We start from the raw sequence: 19,863 nt of genomic DNA on the forward strand, positions 1-19,863 counted from the left end.
TGTGTTACTACGTCCCTCTAATTCTCATTCTTAATACTTACCAAAGAATGTGTCTGCACTTTATCTGCAAAGAGTAAAATCGTGAGCTGTAATTTTTCCCTATTACTCATAGATGTATTTTTTAGAGATGATTAAAAAAAAGAAAAACGCATGCTGGAAATGTGGAAATACGAAAGCATGCTACATATTTTATAATTACATTTTATTGCATTCTGTTAAATGGCCAGAGGGTTTTTAGAAGGCAAAGATACTTCCAAATTAAATTACTATTATTAAACCCCTTGAGCCACATATTGAGTTTAGAGTGTCACTAGAAACTTTTGATATATTAAATAATATGCAATATGTAAGCATTAGACATAGTTTAATATATTCAAAATAGATTCCTATATATCTGTAAGCACAAACTAAGACCTGAAATACATTTTTCCTTTAGTGAAAGTGTTTCGTTTTAAATGTGTTTTTTCGAAATCAAATTAATGAAAGCTACAGAGCAATAATCTAGCATATAGAAATGCCTTGAGAGTGGGTTTTTTTTAAAGCTTATCTAAATTTATTCTATTGCTAAAAATGATTTTTAAAATTTGTATCTAATAGGTCTTGGTGAATAAAATGATAACATAGATGTATAGCTAAATTTCCAACAGTAGAAGAAATTTCAAATGTAATAAACCAAACCAAAAAGGGAATTAATAATCTAAAGTATGATGACTACTTCAAAATAAAATTGACTCAGTGTCCCTTGCAGAGGAAACCAGGAATAAGATTAGGTTTACAGGATAGTCACATTATATTACACTTTTATTGAATGTACTTACATTTTTAACTATACAACTGTTCTTGAAATGTTCCCAAGTATATGTAATCATCAGCTATATAATGGCAGGTTTCTACCTAAATTTTGCAATCAGAGGGGAACAGGATGCAAATATATCTAGCATGGGCACTTTGGATTACTTGAAATAGATAAGAACTTGACCATCAGTGAGCAACGAACTCTTCAATGTCCTGAATCTTACACACATCCCAACTCACAGTAATTGGTAATTGCTATGCATTGAAAAGATGCACAGTCTCCCTCAGCAGAATTCTCTGCCTTTGTCAAGAGCTACCAGCAGTAGTGACCATTCATAAACTGAAAAATGGAGCTGGAGTAAAACATATTTGTGCCATGATCCACGTCTCCCCTTCGTTGAAGAAGAGAAATGTGAAAAATGCTTCCTGAAGAAATTTCCAAGGCCAAAACAACACCCCCATGTTTTCCACCAGCTTTCTACCACTGAAGGACCCCCATAATTGAAAAATAACATCTACTTATGGATTTAAATTTGCCAGAATCTGGCAATGCTAATTTTAAGTGAGAAGAGACAGGAAGTAGAAAATACAGACAATAAATACCAGGAAAATGGGGCTAAAGTTCTCCTTACTGAGGTCCTCCCAGCCATCTCATGTGCATCACGGCACCCTTCACTCACGACACTCACTGCCCATTCTCCTTCCTAGCTTTATTTTTCTCCCTAGAACTCACCACTCTGTAACACAGTATCTGTTACACATTTCATCTTCTTTATTGCTTTCTGTGTCCCCCACAAAATGCACTCTACAAGGGGAGGGGTTGGGGATTTTCTCATTCATTGCTGTGTCCCCAGCAGTGGACGACAGACAATGCCCACCTTATTTACAATCTAGTCCAGATGTCTGCCAGCTTTTTCAGTTAAGTGTCAGATGGTAAATAATTCAGGCTTGCAAGTCATACAGTTTCTATCGAATTACTTAATTTTGCCATTGTAGGGCAAAAATAGCCATAGACAATATATAAATGTATGGGCATGGTTGTGTTTCAATAAATCTTTCTTTTCAAAAATAGCCGGGGGACCAGATTTGGCCCAGGGCAGCAGTTTGCCAACTCTGATCCAGACCATACCTTACATATGGTAAGTGCTACAAAAATATTTAGGTAAGTGAATAAATGAATGTGATATCCTCAAACCAGCCATCTCTCCTGTTTACCACACAGATTAAAGCAGACTCTTGCAAAACATAACTACTACCAGTTGCTTTGAGGTAGCAGGTATTGATATTAAAAGCAGAATGGGTGAGTAAAATGTATAGTTTTTTCCTGAATGACTGGGGATTGTCTCTGCTAAAGGAAAATCAGGTACCCGTTGAAGTCTGTCTAAGTTTCATTATGGATGAGAACATCCTGTTTGCATCTAACGTATGTCAATGGAGAAAGCAGAGCAAAGAGAAGTAATTTGCTCCTGTTCCAATGAGGACATTTATACACATGTGTAGGGGGAAATATCAAGGATTCAATCCATATATACTAACTTCTTCAGAGGCCAGAGCTCCTCAACATATTATTATCACCTGGGAGCTTCTGTAAAAGGCAGATTCTTGGCTCACTTCAGGTTTGCTGAAGGATTCTCCCAAAGGTTAGAACCCAAGAATATGCATTTTTTAAACACATTCAAGTTTGAGACCCACTACTAAGTTGTGACTGAATCACTACCACTATTGTTTTTGGTTCCCAGAGGAAACAGAATCCAACTCAGATGGTGCTAAAAAAGACTATAACAAAAGGATTAAGAACAGAGGGGCAGGCAGGGAAAGGAACCAACAGGGAGGTGGGGGGCGCTTGGAGAGTAGCAACAACAGGAAGCCACGGCATCCCTAGGCCTCAAAGGGCAAGGGGAGGCTATGGTGACACCAGAGCCCAGTAAGGGCTGGAGTATGGAGGAAGGACAACTGCGCGGGGAGGGAGTCAGTGCCCACTGCAATGTTCAATCAGGGGAGGAGCAGGAAAGAGAACCCTAACTCTTTTGTGTTCCAATCCGATTTCTTGCCTAACTTTAGTTAATCCCGGATTCAATCTGTAAGGGAGCCTGGCCAATGCAGACCACAGGACAGAAAGGGGCAGAGACTGGACACGGAGTAAGGCAGAAGGAACAGAGACAGGGCTGTGGGTGAGAGTGGCGGAGTAACCAACACACTGATCAACTACGATCAAAATAAAATCATCCTGGCTGAGTACAGATATGAAGATTCCACACTCTCTACAACAATTACAAAAAAGACCAACGATCGGGAGGGATGTTCCCCACACGTGCCCAATAACCCATCCTTAGCCAAAACTTTGTCTTGATTTATGCATCAGTCTTTTCTAGGGGAAACTTCCCCACCCAGGTTACAGTCTTCAAAACTTGGAACCAACAGAACTCATAGAGTCAGCAATAAATGAAAATGGTGTCTTGATTTTAAATTTTAAGGTAACACATTGATGAATAACCATGGCATGATTAGTCGATTCAGGACCGCAGTGTATAACGGAAGAATCCATCCATTATCTGCTCAACGTAATTCTTTCGTTCCAGCAACTTTAAAAACAACCAAGGAAAATTACTGTCCCTTAGTAAAGCCTTTTGAATTTCATATGCATTTAATTAGGCAACTGCCAGCTCAAGGACGAGAACCATGACAAATAGCTGTTCTTTTCAAATTAGAAGAATAGACTGTTCAATGAGCAATATTGATGTTTCCAGCACTCACACAGTTTTCCTACTTTCTTTTTTTTAGTTTAGCTAACCATTTTAACATTTAATGAAGCTTTTGTGGCCACCGTTGTCTAGCTGAGAGTTCTAGTCATTAGCTTTTAAAAACAGCCAAAAGCAGCCTCCTTGCACGCAAAAACAAAATACTTTGTTCCTCACCAGAGGCCACTGTGATCCACACTACTACTACAGTATTTTAACAAGACTATTTCATGAGCAAACAGAAAAGCAAACAGAGAATGTAGATCACCAGGCAATGCCTCTGCTAATCGTAACAGTGCTCTACCTTAACCTGCAGTGATGATCCTAGCCCAGATGCTCAGCGCAGGCAGATGAGTTAGGACTTGGGGATGGGGGTTGTTGAGTAATTAAGAGCAGAAAGTACAGAACCTTGAGACCATGCAGCTATTCCATCTGCAATCCTGCCTTTCCTCAAGGGGATGTCCAAGCAAAGTGGGGCAGTGGGAACAAAGCTGGCCAGCTAAATTCACTTGCAATTTTTTCTGTCCTTTCTATGCTTTACCTCCTCTGACACCCTCCATTCCTTCACTCACAGTTGAAATTCAAGAGCATTAGACACACACTTTGCAGCTACTAGTGAATATGGTATGTGTTTACATTTTGATAAGTCTTGAAAATTATTTTCATCATATATGTTAAGTAAACATCTCTACTGCAGACAAGGGCCAAAAAGGAAAGACAAAACTATTTGATAATTTTGGTATAATCAAAATTAAAACTTCCTTGCCTTGTAATTTCAGATAAAAGTTTATAGCTGAATGTGATAAGTTAACATATTAGATGTAATGATCTCATCAATATATTTAGTGAATACGGCTGTGGAATGTGCAATCAAATATTTCGAATCTTTAGGTCTTGAAAATTGACTGTGTTTTACAATCAGACTCCCAGGTTTTCGAAGGATTCTAAGCACATCGCTCAGACTGACAGAGCAAGTATTCCAGACAATTGGTTCCCCGAGGGTCAAGACAGTGATGCTCGATCAGGATTCAAACAGGTCATAAACCCTTCATGGATCTCTCTCAAGTGGGTGGTGATGTCTCCCTAGGGCCGCTCATCATTTGCTGCTACAGTCAAGCACTTGTCATTATAGACAAACACCCCGTCAGTCTTAGGTACTCATCCAATCAAGTCTTACTGCAACCAGGGAAGAGAACCAGTGGTACAAAAAAGTCCAAAGAGAAAAAATTAGGCCTGTGTGCCTATCCAGGCATGACTGCTCACTGCACACTACATTTCTATACCTGTGCTTTCAGCATTGCCATAAAACTCAGCACCTATTTATCTGCCATGATTGCAGGCATCCAAATTGTTCTGGGACCATATGCATCAAAAGCCTTAAAACATCAAACCTATTTTTAGGAATTTATCCTAAGGAAATAACTGGATAAGTAACTAAAAGATGTATGTACAAGGTTATTTTGCTGCCCTGTTCTTTACAGAAACAAGATTGCAAATGCATCAATCTCAGTTTCGTTGTCTGCTAAGCTGTTACAATTACATCTTGTCACCTAATGCCAGGAGTAGACTATATATGGCTTTTACCTAAAGGAATATCACAGTCCCAAAGTGCCTTGCAAAACAGAAGGCCAATACGGTATTTTAAAGGAGAAGCTTCAACCCCGAGTCTTGCTCACGTCCCATAGTTCTCTGAAAGGTTGCCAGACCTAAGCTTTACTGTATAAACATGACCGAACCTCTCCTTATTAAAAACTCTTCCAAGTCTTCCTACTGTCACCGGTACCTCTGAACGCCTTAGCATGGATTTAAAGGCCCTGCCTGATCTAAGTCCTGCTTACCTGCCCCACTCACCTATTGCTTGCTACTCCTCTCCTCACCTGTACTGTGTTCTAGCCACACTGGATTTCACAAAATACCCTTACCTTTAGGCCTTTGCACGTGCTGTTCATTCATTCTGCTGGGAATGCCATGCCTTTTCATACTCATTGGCCCAGTTAGCTCCTACTTGTCCTGCACCTCTCAGAGGTTTGTCCTGACTTGTCTCCCCTTCTTTCCATGGGTGGATCCAGATGCCCTTCTTGTTTGTACCTTTGCTGACACTTTACACATTATCTTCTAAGTGCCTATTGCAGGCGAAATCTGTTTAGCTGGATTTATTTTGCATTTTTAGTGATGCGTGCCTCTTCATCTGGCTGTGATTAATCTGCCACGGGAGTGCAGTGAACCTTTAATTATAGCTATTTCACCCTCTTTCTTTCCCCCACGCACTTTTCCACTGTTCAAGGTCCCAATGGGCTAGAAGTTTTGCAAAAGGTGTAACCTATGTGTTACACAAATTATGGCCTTTGTGTACAGAGAAGAAAAGTTAGAGTTGTTAGGTATATTAAATTCGTGATTTTTTCCCCTACAAAAGATATTCACCTCCTTTCTTTCCTGTCCAGTTAAATCCTCATTTAACATCACAGGTAGGTTCTTGAAAACTGCAACTTTAAGCAAAATTGCTTATAACAAAACCAATTTCACCATAGGTTAACTGATGTCAACAAGAGTTACATTCCTAAGTCATATTTCTGGTCACAAAAACATCACCACATTTCTAAGTAAAGACCCCAAACACTTCTAATATTAAACACTGAAATAAATGTGAGCTACATATAAATTTTAAGAAAGATGAGTAAAAACAAGGAAGATGATTATTTTCCAACCTGCTTATTCCCACCTGGGTTGCGGGTGACTGGACCTCACATGGGACAAAATTGGAATACCTGGAGAAAACGCACACTGACACAGGAGAACAGGCAAACGCCACAACAGAGTGGCCTCGTTCGGGAATCTTTTTTTTTTTTTTTCCGCATCCATATTACAACGGGACGGCATTATTCAAGGACCCACCGCACAAGGCTTCAGATATCCAGCTTCTTCCCTTCTTCCTCCCTCAACTCTCTCCACCTCTAAGGCAACCAGGAATTTGCTCCCCAGAAACAAAGATGACAGAAATAAAGTTAGAGACATAGAGATGCTCTCATACCCAACTCAGAGAAACATTTTTCCCTCCCTTATCTCAGAACTGGGCTGGGCGGACACTGTGTCTGCACCTAGACATCACTGAACAAAAGACTTCAAAAACTTTAGGAACGATTTATTCAAGGAAAGCTCCATTTCCAGGATCCTATGACTGTATTCCAAGGTAATAAAATATAAATGAGAATAACGAAGAAGCTAATAAACTGAATTGAAGGCTGCATTTCAATAATAAGGTTTGAGAGCCATTTACTGGCCACATGTATCTCACTTTCATGACTTCTAACATCGACTGAATTACTTAACAGAAATGAAAGCTCATATTGCTTCTGTTATCCGATTCAGATGCTTTTTGGAGCTGAACAATGTGGCATTCACTTCAGACCACTTGTATCTAATCAATACATAATGCAAAATATGATTTAAAATCAATTTAATTGTATTCTTGCTGTCCTATGAGTCAAGGGGGGAAACAGAGCTAACATTTGAGATATGAATCCATTCAGCTCTTTTCTAATGAAGGCACAGATCCCTTGCTTCTAATGGAGTGCAAGAGGTAAATTCAGTTGGTTTGTTCTACAAACTTCACATTAGACAAAGAATCATGCTGAAATAGCTAAGATATTGTATCCTAAAAGGCATATTTGAAATTTGATTCTTTTATTTCAAACCACTTAACTATTAAAAGTTTCTTGTTACAAAAATTTTCCAAATTATAGGAGATTTTTAAAATATATAATAAATGTAATATATATATTTAATCCTTATAGTATTATATACTTGCTAAATATATGTATCTTTATTTATATAACTTGCTAATACATATATTTTCTGTATATACTTTGTAGCAATGATGCTCACACAGAGAGCATACAATAGTGTTTATAACAGTCTACACTCAGTGGCCCCCATTGCATCCATCCATCTCACCAATAGTTACTGAATTCCAACACTGCCAGGTTATATTATTTACATTCAAGGAAAATTAAGCTCAGAGAGATTTTAAAAGCAGCAGATTCAGAACTCAAATATCTCATAATGCAATAGAATCTAAAAATTCTGCTTTATATAAAGATGTTTACATCACTCCAAAACAGCCAGTGAGTTTCAGCTACAATTTCCATATCTCAAGTGTTCTATTTATAAAAAAAAAAAAAAAAGGTTATTAAGCCAATTGACTATTTGTGGTAACATAGATACAGCCTGTTTTTCTTTCTGATTTCAAGTAATTGTGCAGTTACAATATGTCCAAAACAGAATATTCTTTTTTTAATACTTTTTCTAACAGTAATTAAAAATGTCCCTATACAACATACCCATGCAAAATATGCATATTTTAAAAGTTGGATTTCATTTATAGAATTGTAAAATAATAAAATTGTACTAAAAAGACTAAAGTACTAGTTGAAGTTTAATGGTACAGAAATATTTTGTTCTAATAAAACAAATGATTGAGTTATACCTACAAGATAATCTCTGATTTGTAAAGTTTATAAGAAAGGAGTTCATAAGAAAATTGTCAATGTTATGGCTCATGTGTTGAAATAGAGACAAAATGACAAAATTTCCGCACACTTAGAATTAAAAATATATTAGGTTGTCACAATTTGAGCAAGAAAACGTTGATGCATCAAAAGTATCTAGTGAAATTTTAAACCATAAGTATATTTTTACAAATGATCCCATATTATGCCACCTTCGTCTTCCCTCTTGACAACTGGGTTGATGACAAGCAATATAGTAGATGAACTAATGATCTCTGCTGGGTATTTGATAATTCCTCGTTTACGTTTTGGCAAACTACCTTCATAATTTCAAAGGTGGTTCATTACGTATGCCCCAAATAAGAATCTCGAGTTGTGCTGTCCAATAAGAAAGCCACTAGCCACATGTCATTATTGAGCAAGTGATATGTGGCTAGTTCATATCATGTGCTATAAGTGTAAAATACAAACTGGTTTTCAAAGACTCATCAAAAATAAGAATACAAAATATCTCATTAATTTTTATAGAGATTACATATTTAAATATTTCAGATATATTGGGTTGAATAAACTATATTAAAATTAATTAACCTACTTCTTTTTACTCTTTTTCATGTGACTACTAGAGAATTAAAAAATCACATTTGTGGCTTGTATTTTATTTCTATTGAGCAGTAGTGAAGAGAGGGTGAAAATAAAAAAGATGATATGCTCCCATTTCTGGCTAAGAACTTTTTTAAAAAAATGCTAAATTACCAATTACTTTTTTTTTTTTTCCAGACGAAACATATACATTTTAACACAGAACATATTCTGGCAGATCTAACAGAAAACATGAAAAATATGTACATTCTAACATGATTATTTTTTATATAACAACAGCTGTTTGCCCGTACAAGCAAGAGACTGTTTTTCCACATACCACCAAGTACTAGTATTCAATCACGAGAGAAAAATAATTCTCCATAAGTTCTCCCCACATGCTTTACATCAACAGCAAGCTGTGCATTCATATGTACTCTGAAAATCTGAACCAAGCAGGAGCTGCTTCCCAGCCAATTACTTCGCCATTTCCCTTTTAATATGGCAAATACAAAGCGCACAGATTGTGCTGATTTGGATTATTCAAGACCTGTACAAAACTGACCAAAAGGAAACCCAAACAGATGAGTGCCACTTCTGCTCTTCCTCGGTTACAAAGGAGATCAGAAGATAGAGGTCTTTTGAAGGACTATGGAAAAAAAAACTGGTTGAAAGTCAACTATTAAAAACATGGTCTTTGTTCTCTGACACTTGACAATAGCTTGACATTCTTCCACAAATTTCAAGAGCCCATTTATCACATTTTGTAGTCAAGAACCACCTCGCTTGTCAAAACCTAATTAGATCTGTGCTGTCAAAAATGGAAGCCAAAAGCCACATGCGGCTACTTAAATTTAAATGAACTAAAATTAGAAAGTCACTTCCTGAGTCTCGATAACTACATTTCCAGTGTTCAATAACCATATGCGGCTGGTGGCTACCATACAGGACAGTGTAGAACATTTTTGTTATTACAGAAAGTTCTCCAAGGCAGCAGAGTGAGATAACATGCAATAAGTTAGCAATCTGGAAAACTTTAGAAAAGAGAGGACTAGGGTAGAGAAATCATGTGACTGTAATACAAACTAAGGGACTGCTTTAAAACAATAAATCACATCATTGCGGTTACATTATGTCAAACCAAAGGAACTTTTCATTGCTCATTTGGCAAGCTCAAGAGTTATGCTTAAAGATGTAGACAGAAAGTAAAGTAAGTGGACAGAAATTTCACTTATATATACTGGTTTGATACTCGCCATGGCCAAACACAGATTAAAACTCAGGCAAAATTCGGCCACTGATGAATTATGGTGTTGCTTTTTCACAAGGGAAAGCTAGGCTCAGCAACATTTCTTCTTGGGCTAAGTTCTCAATAGAGACATTGGTTTTCCTTTTAATGTGATAAATTATGGTGCTATACAGAATTTTTTTTTTTTCAAATTGTAGGAAAAATTACAATATACACATTTTCTATTTTCTCTCACCTACTGAGATGAAGCAATACCAGAGAGTTAAAATAGTAAAATAATGGTTAAAAGCCTGCCTTGGGAATCCAAAAGGTTTTTTTTTTTCTTTTTTTTTTTTCCTGTGGCTTCACTACTTTATAGTTATGTGAGCATGCATGCCACCTCAAACTCCATATCTGCGAAACCTAATTGACATAATGCCTCGATAATTCTTGGTGCATGCAATTTCTGACTAAATGCTTAACGAATGCAACCATTATGCCTCTGCTGCTAATTATTAATTTTAAAAATGCATATCACATTTTGTCATACTGAATACGCATAAGTATAATCTAAATGACAATGCTACAAAACTATGGCAAAAATACCACAAACCGCCCATAACCCCCAAGGTTTGTTTTCATGATGCACAAGCTACTAACGCTAAACTAAACACATTCCCAGCACAGTGTTTTTTTAAAAACCCTGGGTTATGATACTGAAAGAGAGCAATGAAATAAGACAGACACACTAAGAGTTTTGTGGAAACACCACACAAAATACGGGGTCACTCAGCATTTCTAAAGAGTCCAGAGATAGCAGGAACACTGGAACAAGGAGAGAACACGAGGGGCTGAAATGTCTGAGGACCCCATACAGAAGTTTGCATTCCTGGCCACTGGGAACAATCAAACTCTGTGAACTCTCTGTAAGGACACTGAAGTATACCCCAAAATACGTAATTACACACTACTGTCAAGTCTGAGCATTTCCAACAGTTTGAAAACATCTACCCAATTTGCCATTTGTTAAAAAAGAAAAAAAAAAAAAACTTCCAAAACAAAGTTAGGTTTCCTATTTCCATAGAGACTTCGAGAAAAATGTCATACCCGAGATGTAGCAGGAGGCAAGATAGAATAAGTTTTGTAGAGAAGGCTTCTGCAAACAGAAAAATAAATATGTTCTGCATCAATAAGATTAATCATAGGAAACTGCCCAAATTCCATCACATTCCACTTCAAGGGTATAGCTTTCCTATTAATCGCTACTACCCTGGAGTCTTGCCTAACATTGTAACAGTATATGACAGACCATATGTGCTTGATTTTCCACAACAGGCTGCACTACAAAAAACTCTATCGTACTGTCTCTACAAATCACCAAAATATTTTAAAAATTCAATAGTTTAACCTCCAAAGTATATACACCAGATTATTTCTTGTACCTGGAATTGAAGGAAAACTCCTTCAACACGCACTGTGTTCCAAATAAAGTTCAGAAAAGATGGCAAAAATTTCCTGTTACTAGACTCATTAGATGGTGCTCAAGGAAGATAGGGCACAGGCTGGTTTCTGCACAATATGACATATCTGAAGAGCTCAAGTGGATGCAGAAAACCATGACATATAATGGTGGCACTGTCATGGGAATTGAACAGTGTATTTATTTATTAGAGCATATAAATTACCAACTGGTATATAATGCAGCAACTGCAAAGTCAGCCTTCCTTCAGAATGCGAGAGGGCCTGGGGGAGTGGAAAGAGCATGTGGCTTTGAGAGCTAGATGGGCCGGCCTCAAACCTGGGCACACTAGTTAAAAGCTGTGTGACCTCAGTTTCCTTAACTTTGAAGGAGAGATAATAATGCCTCCTTTCCAGGCTCCATGTGAGAAGAGGTGACCAACAAAAGAACAGAAGATGCCATCTGGCATATAGCTTACAAAGGAATTATGGACCACATGTCCTACTCCCCATGTCTATGGCAGATGACACTTATCAATCTTTACATTTGCTATTTCTGTTATGTATGTGTAAATACATAAACTTATATATTTCTATTATGCATAAGCAAATATGTACGTGCATATGCATATGCATATGCATATATATAAAATGAGTGATTTTTGATCTTCAAATATTTGTTTGGATATCAACTTTTCTTTCTTTTTTTCTTTCTGGATTTGAATCTTAGGATCCAAAAATAGCTCAGCTCCCCTAAACTCTTCAGCATTTGTTAAATGAAGAGTGATTCAATTTTGAGCCAATGTGCTATATTTCTTATCCATATCCTAAAATGAAGGAAAACGTCTAATGCTAATGTTCGTACTTCCAATTCTCATCTAATGCACCCAAGGAAAATAAGAATATTAACTTAGCAGACAGCATTAGTTTTTTAGAATTCCACACTCACAGTTGCTCAGCACACACAGCCTTCCTGTTGACAATCAGCTCTCAACACCTCAAGTACATGTCAGAGGGACTCCAGTTCTTCAGTTTACCCAAGCTCCTTACTTATTCTCATTTACCCTCTTGATTTTATTTCCTTCCTCAAAAAGAAGAACCCCATCTGCTAGAAAGAAATATTTGTAGCCGACATGACAAAAGTGGAATCCCTACTTCATAACAGCTGTGAATCAAAACACCAGTGACTGAAATTAACTACACTGTGCTTAGGAGCAGATGTGCTCAAAGAAACTGACTCAAGCTCTTTTATTCTCAGGCACCATGTGTAAATTATCTATAGACAACACGGTGGGCTATGTTCTCACCTCGTTGTTATTCAAGTTCATTCTTAAAGTTTCACTGAACTATTGCAGACTTAAAAAAAGTTTAGGATCCCTCTTTTTTCCAAAAAAAGGAGATTCTGAAAGTTGCCAATCACTCACTAGAAGTTCTGACTGAACAGATGGGTTTTGACACCTATAGTTTGATTTTAAACGCAAACATGTCAATTTATGCTCTGGCACAGATTCTTCGGTTTCAAAATTTTTTGAGAGGTATATAATCTTTTTTTTTTTTTACTTTTGTTCTCTAAACTCAGTTGTTCCTACATTATCAATTAAGCCAACAAAGATTTTATTACAGGAACACTTATATAATTGTTATATTTTAATCCAATATTCTTAAGTAATTTTAAATCATTACTAAAAATTCTATAAAATAAATTCCAAGTGAGAAGAGATACCTAAAACCGAAGTTGCATATTTATATGAATATAGAGGTTCAAAAAATAATTAGATTTTCTTTCTCGGTACTCCATAATCAATAAACATGGACTGTGTTTCTACAACTAGAACTAGCAAATAAGTGGTGTGCTGCCTCCAGTCTTTGTTCGTATGCCAATGACACATTGGTAATCCACCGCGGCACCTCTGTCAATTCTTGCCCTTTAGATCCAAAAGACTCTATTTGCTGCTCTTGAGAGATATAAACCAAGGACAGACATTACCATCGAATAGTTAATTATCTAATTAGAAAGATAAAATGCATACAACTGAAATAAAAATATTTTAAGCAAAATATCAAAATATGCAAGATGATAAACTGCAGGATAATTACTCGATTGTTGAAAGAGAATATTTGTTTGACTCCATGGAGTTTTACTGTTCTGAGTTGAGTATATCCACATGGAACTTGTGTTCATACTAGTAAACCTATATTAAGCCTTTTTGGGGGCAATAATATGCTGAATTTATTGTAATTTTAGTTTAAAGGATCAAATAAGCCGTATAATTTTAAAATGGTGACATTAAAATCTGTTCAATTATAGCACTGTATTTTAAACCCACAGATATGTGAACTCTCCAGAAGCCTGAAGAATCTAGTCCACATAGAGACAAGGGCACCAGGGTGAAAAACACTTGCTATCACAAATCATAAGTGCTTGTATAAATCTCTGTGTTAAGGATCTATGCCTTGAAAGTAACAAGTCATATATTTCTACTCCATTCCATTCCCCACACCGCACCCCCTTACCCTTCCCACCACCTCGACCTTTTTCTCAAGACATCTTTTTCATAGATTGAAAGTAGGAAATGTTGTGTGCTTGTGTCTGAAAAGATGTCTCCAGCCAGTTCTTTTTGCTTTATAAACAGTATCATTCTTTCCCAAATTCTAGAATTAGGATGACTTCTATCTTCGTTATGGGTGTTGTGATAATCATTCTTTCTTTCTGTATCTCCACGGATATTTTAGTGAGAGGTAGGCAAAGGCTATGTGTCGAGCTGCCAAGGAAATGGCTCAGAATACCTGGGTTGGTGCCCTGTCTGCAGTCATTGAAAGAACAATCGCATGAGCAAAAGTTAAAGGGCAGAGACAGCTCTTTGCATAGCAGAGATCTGATCACTGGCATGATTGTAAAGGCATTCTAATCTGGTAGGTAGAATAGAGTGCCTGAGAGTCTCATTTTATGAACATCTTATGTTTGGGTACTCCGTGCTGGTTTTTTTTTTTTTTTTTTAAATTTTTTATTATGGTAAAATATACATAGCACCAAATTTATCATTTTAACCATTTTTAAGTGTATAGTTTCATGGTATTAAGTGCATTCTCATTATTGTGAAGCCTTTTTTATTCTTTAAATAGACAGAGTATCCTTTTCTTCTGATAAACAGCAAGATGCTTTACATAATCCTATAAAATTCTGAGTTGCCCTCTTCCCTCAAACTAAACACAAATAGTTAAAATTAACATGGAACACAGAAGAACTTTGAGACTGACAAGATTTTGGCTTTGAATGAGAAATCAAAAATTTAACTGAGATTCAAAGGAGATAAAATATTGCCTGAGGGCAGTAAAAGTTGAAAATTATAGAGAATAATTATAAATGAAGAATAGATTTGATAGAAAATTGGAAATAAGCTCACATTTGTTGGCTTGTGTTTATTTTTTAAGTTGATTTTTTTTTTAATTAAAAAGTATTGGGGTTGGCATTAACAAAATCAAATAAGTTTCAAGTGTATCATTCAATAGTAATACATATATTGCATTGTGTGTTCACCACCTAGAGTTAGATTTCCTTTGGTCACCAAATATTTGACCCCTTTTACCCCCACCTACCTTCCCCCTTCTCCCCTTCCCTCTTTCCCTCTGCTAACCACTAATTCACTGTCTGTGCCCATGAGTCTGCTTGTCATGTTTGTTGCTTTCAGTTTTATATTCCACATGAGTGATATCATATGGTTTTCAACTTTTTCCATCTGACTTATTTCATTTGGCATGATTACTCAAGATCCATCCATGTTGTCACAAAAGGCAGCACTTCATATTTTCTTATGGCTGAGTAATACTCCATTGTATTTATGTACCACATCTTCTTCATCCAATCATCTATTGGAGGACACTTTGGTTGCTTCCGTGCCCTGGCCACCATGAATAATGCTGCTATGAACATCAGGGTGCATACATCTTTGTGGATATATATTTTCAGCTTTTTTGGGTAAATATTCAGAATAGAAATTGCTGGATCATATGGTAATTCAATTCTTAGTTTTGTTTGTTTGTTGTTTTTTGTTTTGTTTTATCTGTTTGTTTGGTTTTTACACCTACAGCACGCAGTCTTCCTAGGTGGTCTCCCATCCAAGTACTAACCAGGCCTGACCCTGCTTAGCTTCCGAGATCAGACGGGATCGGGCTTGTTCAGGATGGCATGGCCGCAGACAATTCTTAGTTTTTTAAGGAACCTCTATACTGTTTTCCATACTGGTTGTATCTATTTGCATTCCCACTAGCTGTGTATGAGGGTTCCTTTTTCCCCACAACCTCTCCAACACTTGTTATTACTTGTAATGATAGTCATCTCATATTTGTTGGCTTTTAAAGCAAATTCTGTCATTAATATGACAGACTTTAGATCCTTCACTCAAATTTCACAAGTAATTCATCATCACCCTGATTTTATAGCTAATTTCGGCACAGAAAAGTTACATTACATGCCCAGAGTGAATAAACAGTAGAGCCTAAATTCAAACCTGTATTAGTAGATTCCATCTCTGATATTTGTTGAACTCTGCTATATTGTCTTCTCAAATGAAGACAAGACTGATATCCTCTAAATAAAAAATGAGAGGCAGAAGAAGTTTGTTTTCGATATCAACTAGTAGTTACACCACCACAAGCACCACCCCCAACCCACCCCTACACCCCAGACTCTTCTGTCTTCATTTGTTTTACTTCCTATCTGGATAGCTGGACTACAGTGTATTCATGTCCTCTGGGAAGGAATGTGACAAAGATGGAAGGTGTCTCTGGTTTATGAGTATCAATATCTAGAACTTGAGGAAATAAATTGGGTTACCAAAAATAAAAAGCAAAAATACAAGAAAACTCCATGATCAAGAAACTGGTTTCTTCCTCCTCCAACCCTAACCACGACTCTCTCCACCCAGGCAACTTGGACTGGAAGGAGGGAAAAGTATATAGAGAAAGCGAGGATAACAGGTGCCGACCTCCCTGCTCCCCTAGCCGAGCACGGAAGATGGCTGAAACCTCAGCTGGCTTCAGGAAATCCAAGAGTAGAAGCAAAACCTGCCCCGCTCCTTCCGCAGGGAGAACCCCATGAGAAGGATATGATTCTTCTTTTGGCCTTCCCCTTTTAGGATTTTATGCATATAACATTCCCACCCAAAGTTGTTGGTGCTTCAACATGGAATGAAAGCAAGAGAAAGAGCCCTGCGCCCAAAGAGTGTCATGGACATGCAGAAACCTTGTGATCCAGACATTCTGCAGACACCAACAACATGTGAGTTTAAAGTGATGCCACGACTGCACAGAGAGGACTGTGCGGGACAATGGATGTCTTCGTGGATGCTAGAGCGGACAGGTGACATTGGAGACCAGAAGGGATCCTGCCTTATCCCGAGAAGATGAATACAACCCAGAAGAGAAAGGAAAATAGAATCCCTAAAATATCATTTCTTCCCAGCAGCCTGATGGAATGGATATTTGATATAGAAATTAAGTTATAGAAAATGGTTTTATTTTTGCATATCTTAGTTTTTGTAACAAATTATATCTTCTATACAATCTTTTAAAATGTAATTTAATATACTGAAATCACTATAGAATAATAGCATAAATTGCTATGTGTGAGCTACCTAATACACCAACACTAACATTTCAAGAGGAGATTTTTACTTTTATCTATTGAGATACTGAAAGTTGCCTGCAATTTTGTAAGTATGGGGAACAGGGGTTTGGGGTAGGACAGAAGGATGGGGCAGAGGACTTGTCTAATCATAAAGCTGATTAAAATGGACACATTCCCTAGCAGTCTAAGGTAAAATTACAGAAGGCAGCATGCCATAAAAAGGAATAGGAAGAGCTGTATAGCTACAGCTCAAACCATCAATTCCATTGTTGGATCATATTTTACTTGGAACAAGTATATGTAAGATATGGTGGAGAAAGGTGGAGCATTAATTATTCTAAATGTCACCTCCCTGTGCTTCCCCAGATACGTTACTAATATCAACCCAAATTTCTCAACATTATTTGTCATAATACCTTCTGTAGCCTAATTAACAACATTTTCATTTTTAATGCTGGGCTAGACTGCAATTTAAAATTAGTGAGACTGTTATCACTATTTATAGGTGATTCTCTTTCTTTCCTCCATCCGCATTTTAATCCACATTAGATAGAACTGTCCACAATAGAAAAACTTCCTTTTCTATTTTAAGATCCCCTTTAAAAGCCCTGGAGTCTGTTAATTTTTGACAAAAAATAACTTCTGGCCTAACAATGGTGGACAACCAGAATTCCAATGAGTGTGCTTTTGGTGACTCGTGTTTATAAAGTCATGTATCACTTTCTCTTGTGACCTGTCATCAGATGTGACATAATTTAATGTGACAGCTCCAATTTTAAGGATGGCATTTTGCACTTTGCTTTCAAACTCTCAGAGTACAGTTATCCAAGAGAAGCTGGCTGACCTCAATGGACCAGACGGGAGACGGTTAACAGGTTGCCAACTTTAAATTACTGCTGAGTAGCTTAGCATATCTCTAGAATAATTCCTTTAAAAAGCAATTAATCATCATTTCAAAAAGGTCCTTGGTGAAGTAAGTGTGTTTTTCTCTTTTTTTACTTATGGGAGGCATTTTGTTGGAAACTACTAGCATGTCTCTATTCACTAGACTGCATTTACATTTTTACTGTTTTCAACATAGGTGTTTTTGGGGACAAATAATAAAAACTTAAGTAAGCAGACTGAAATGTGTTTAACAAAGTCAATATGAATAGCAATTAAGAAGAATAAACATTAAGCCACTAATGCATAGAAATATTTGTACTTTGCATCTATTTCCTTCCTAGTTTAATTGAAGAGCCTTACCTCATGTCATAAACAGACTGAGAAAGCCACCTATGGCAGCACAACAGAACAAATTCCATAAGTCTGTATCTTTGGTGATATGTTTACAATCTTGAAATTATTTCAAGCTATCCTAGTTTATGAGGCTATAAAAGGTAAAAATTAACAAAAGTGAGGAGAAACTACGGAAATAGCAAAAGGCTTAACTTTAGAGATTTTCCCAACCTTATTAATAAAAAAAATGTTGATTTTTGCTGTGGCTGTTTCAGTGAAGTTAATAAAGATTGTGCTAGATTCATAAGTATCTTTCAAGATTTCTTCTAATTAAAAAATGAGCCACATTAAAACCTCATTCTAACACTCTTTGGAAGCTGTTATCAAAATCAGTCCATCATCCAGTTCAAAGAACTTTATTAACTAAAGTATGAGAGTCTCCATTTCGAGATTTGATTTTAACGTAAAAAATTTTAAATGTACAGAGATGGTTATATGAATCATTTATACCTCTACTAACACTTGAGAAATTATTTTGAAGCATATCCTAGATAATATTTAAGACAATATTATTAGGACATTTCCTTTATGTGAACACTGTAAATTGCTTTACGGTGGATTTTTTAAAAATATTGTGCTTTATTTAAGATCAAGAGTGTTCTAACCTTTACCTACTTACTTCGTAAATTTTAAATTATTCATCTCAGAACTGGTGATGGACAAAGGACTGAGGGTGTATAAGAGAGATGACATAAATGTGGTGTTTCCGTCCCCAACATCCAGTCTGTGTTCATGACAGGCATCACTATGGCTCATGGTGGACTCTCCTGCTGAGGCTGGGCATGCCTCGCAATGAGTGCCACAAAGTACACCGGTTACCCTAACGAATCAATTAAAGATGGCAGAATAACTATTGACCATTCTGGTCTACAACTTACTGTCAGGGAATCACATGGCCAAAAGTATGATTCTTTACCTGTTCAGAATATTGTTAAATATCTACGATCACACAGTTTTCAGATTAGAATGAGGACTGAGCATCTGTGGTGGCATGGACACATGTGGGAACTCTCCTTTTCAAGCTCATAAAGATAAATCATTAAGATTTCAGGGAGGCAAGCAAGGGAGACCAAAGCTTGTAGACTAGAAAACAGTAGACTAGAGCAGGTACCTAGATGATCTATAAAATCAAGTTTGAGACTAAATTGCTCCTTTTGTCAGATCCATGAAAGCAGTTCTTTGTTTTAAAGACAGTAACACCACCTTTACCTTCCACTACAGATACTTTACTAGGAATGAAACAATAAAATCCCAAACTACAGTAATTTACTAAATCTTAGATGACATCGATAGTAAGACCTACCATTACTTTACGTAGTTTAAAAAAATATACCTTCTTAAAAACTATGACATGCTATCAGCTATGAGACCTGATTTCACAAATGTTACAACATATAAATGTACTGTATCAACTTTTTTAATGTACCATTTGTTTCTTGAAGTTGCATCAGTAACTTCTTATAGGGAAATTGTTTCCAAAACTGAGGGCAATTTTTTTTAGTTTTGTTGCTATGTAAAGCTTGATCTTACCTCCTTTTTCCTTTCGTATTTCATTTCCACCAAATCAGCCCCTAGAACAATGGGTTTAAAGCAACAGAGAAAGTCCTGGCTAGAGAAGATATGCCTGTTCTCTGCCAACATTTGCCTTTGTCT

General features: G+C 36.7%; 1 protein-coding gene and 1 pseudogene across 11 annotated transcripts in view; both read right to left on the minus strand.

The window, feature by feature from the left end:
• The window catches only part of FHIT (fragile histidine triad), a 1,380,266-nt gene that overhangs the window by 591,702 nt on the left and 768,701 nt on the right, over positions 1 to 19,863 (minus strand). The window lies entirely within an intron of this gene.
• On the minus strand, positions 15,386 to 15,504 carry LOC111738655 (annotated as a pseudogene).

Source organism: Pteropus vampyrus, unplaced genomic scaffold (genome assembly GCF_000151845.1).
Source record: "Pteropus vampyrus isolate Shadow unplaced genomic scaffold, Pvam_2.0 Scaffold41, whole genome shotgun sequence".
Lineage (NCBI taxonomy): Eukaryota > Metazoa > Chordata > Mammalia > Chiroptera > Pteropodidae > Pteropus > Pteropus vampyrus.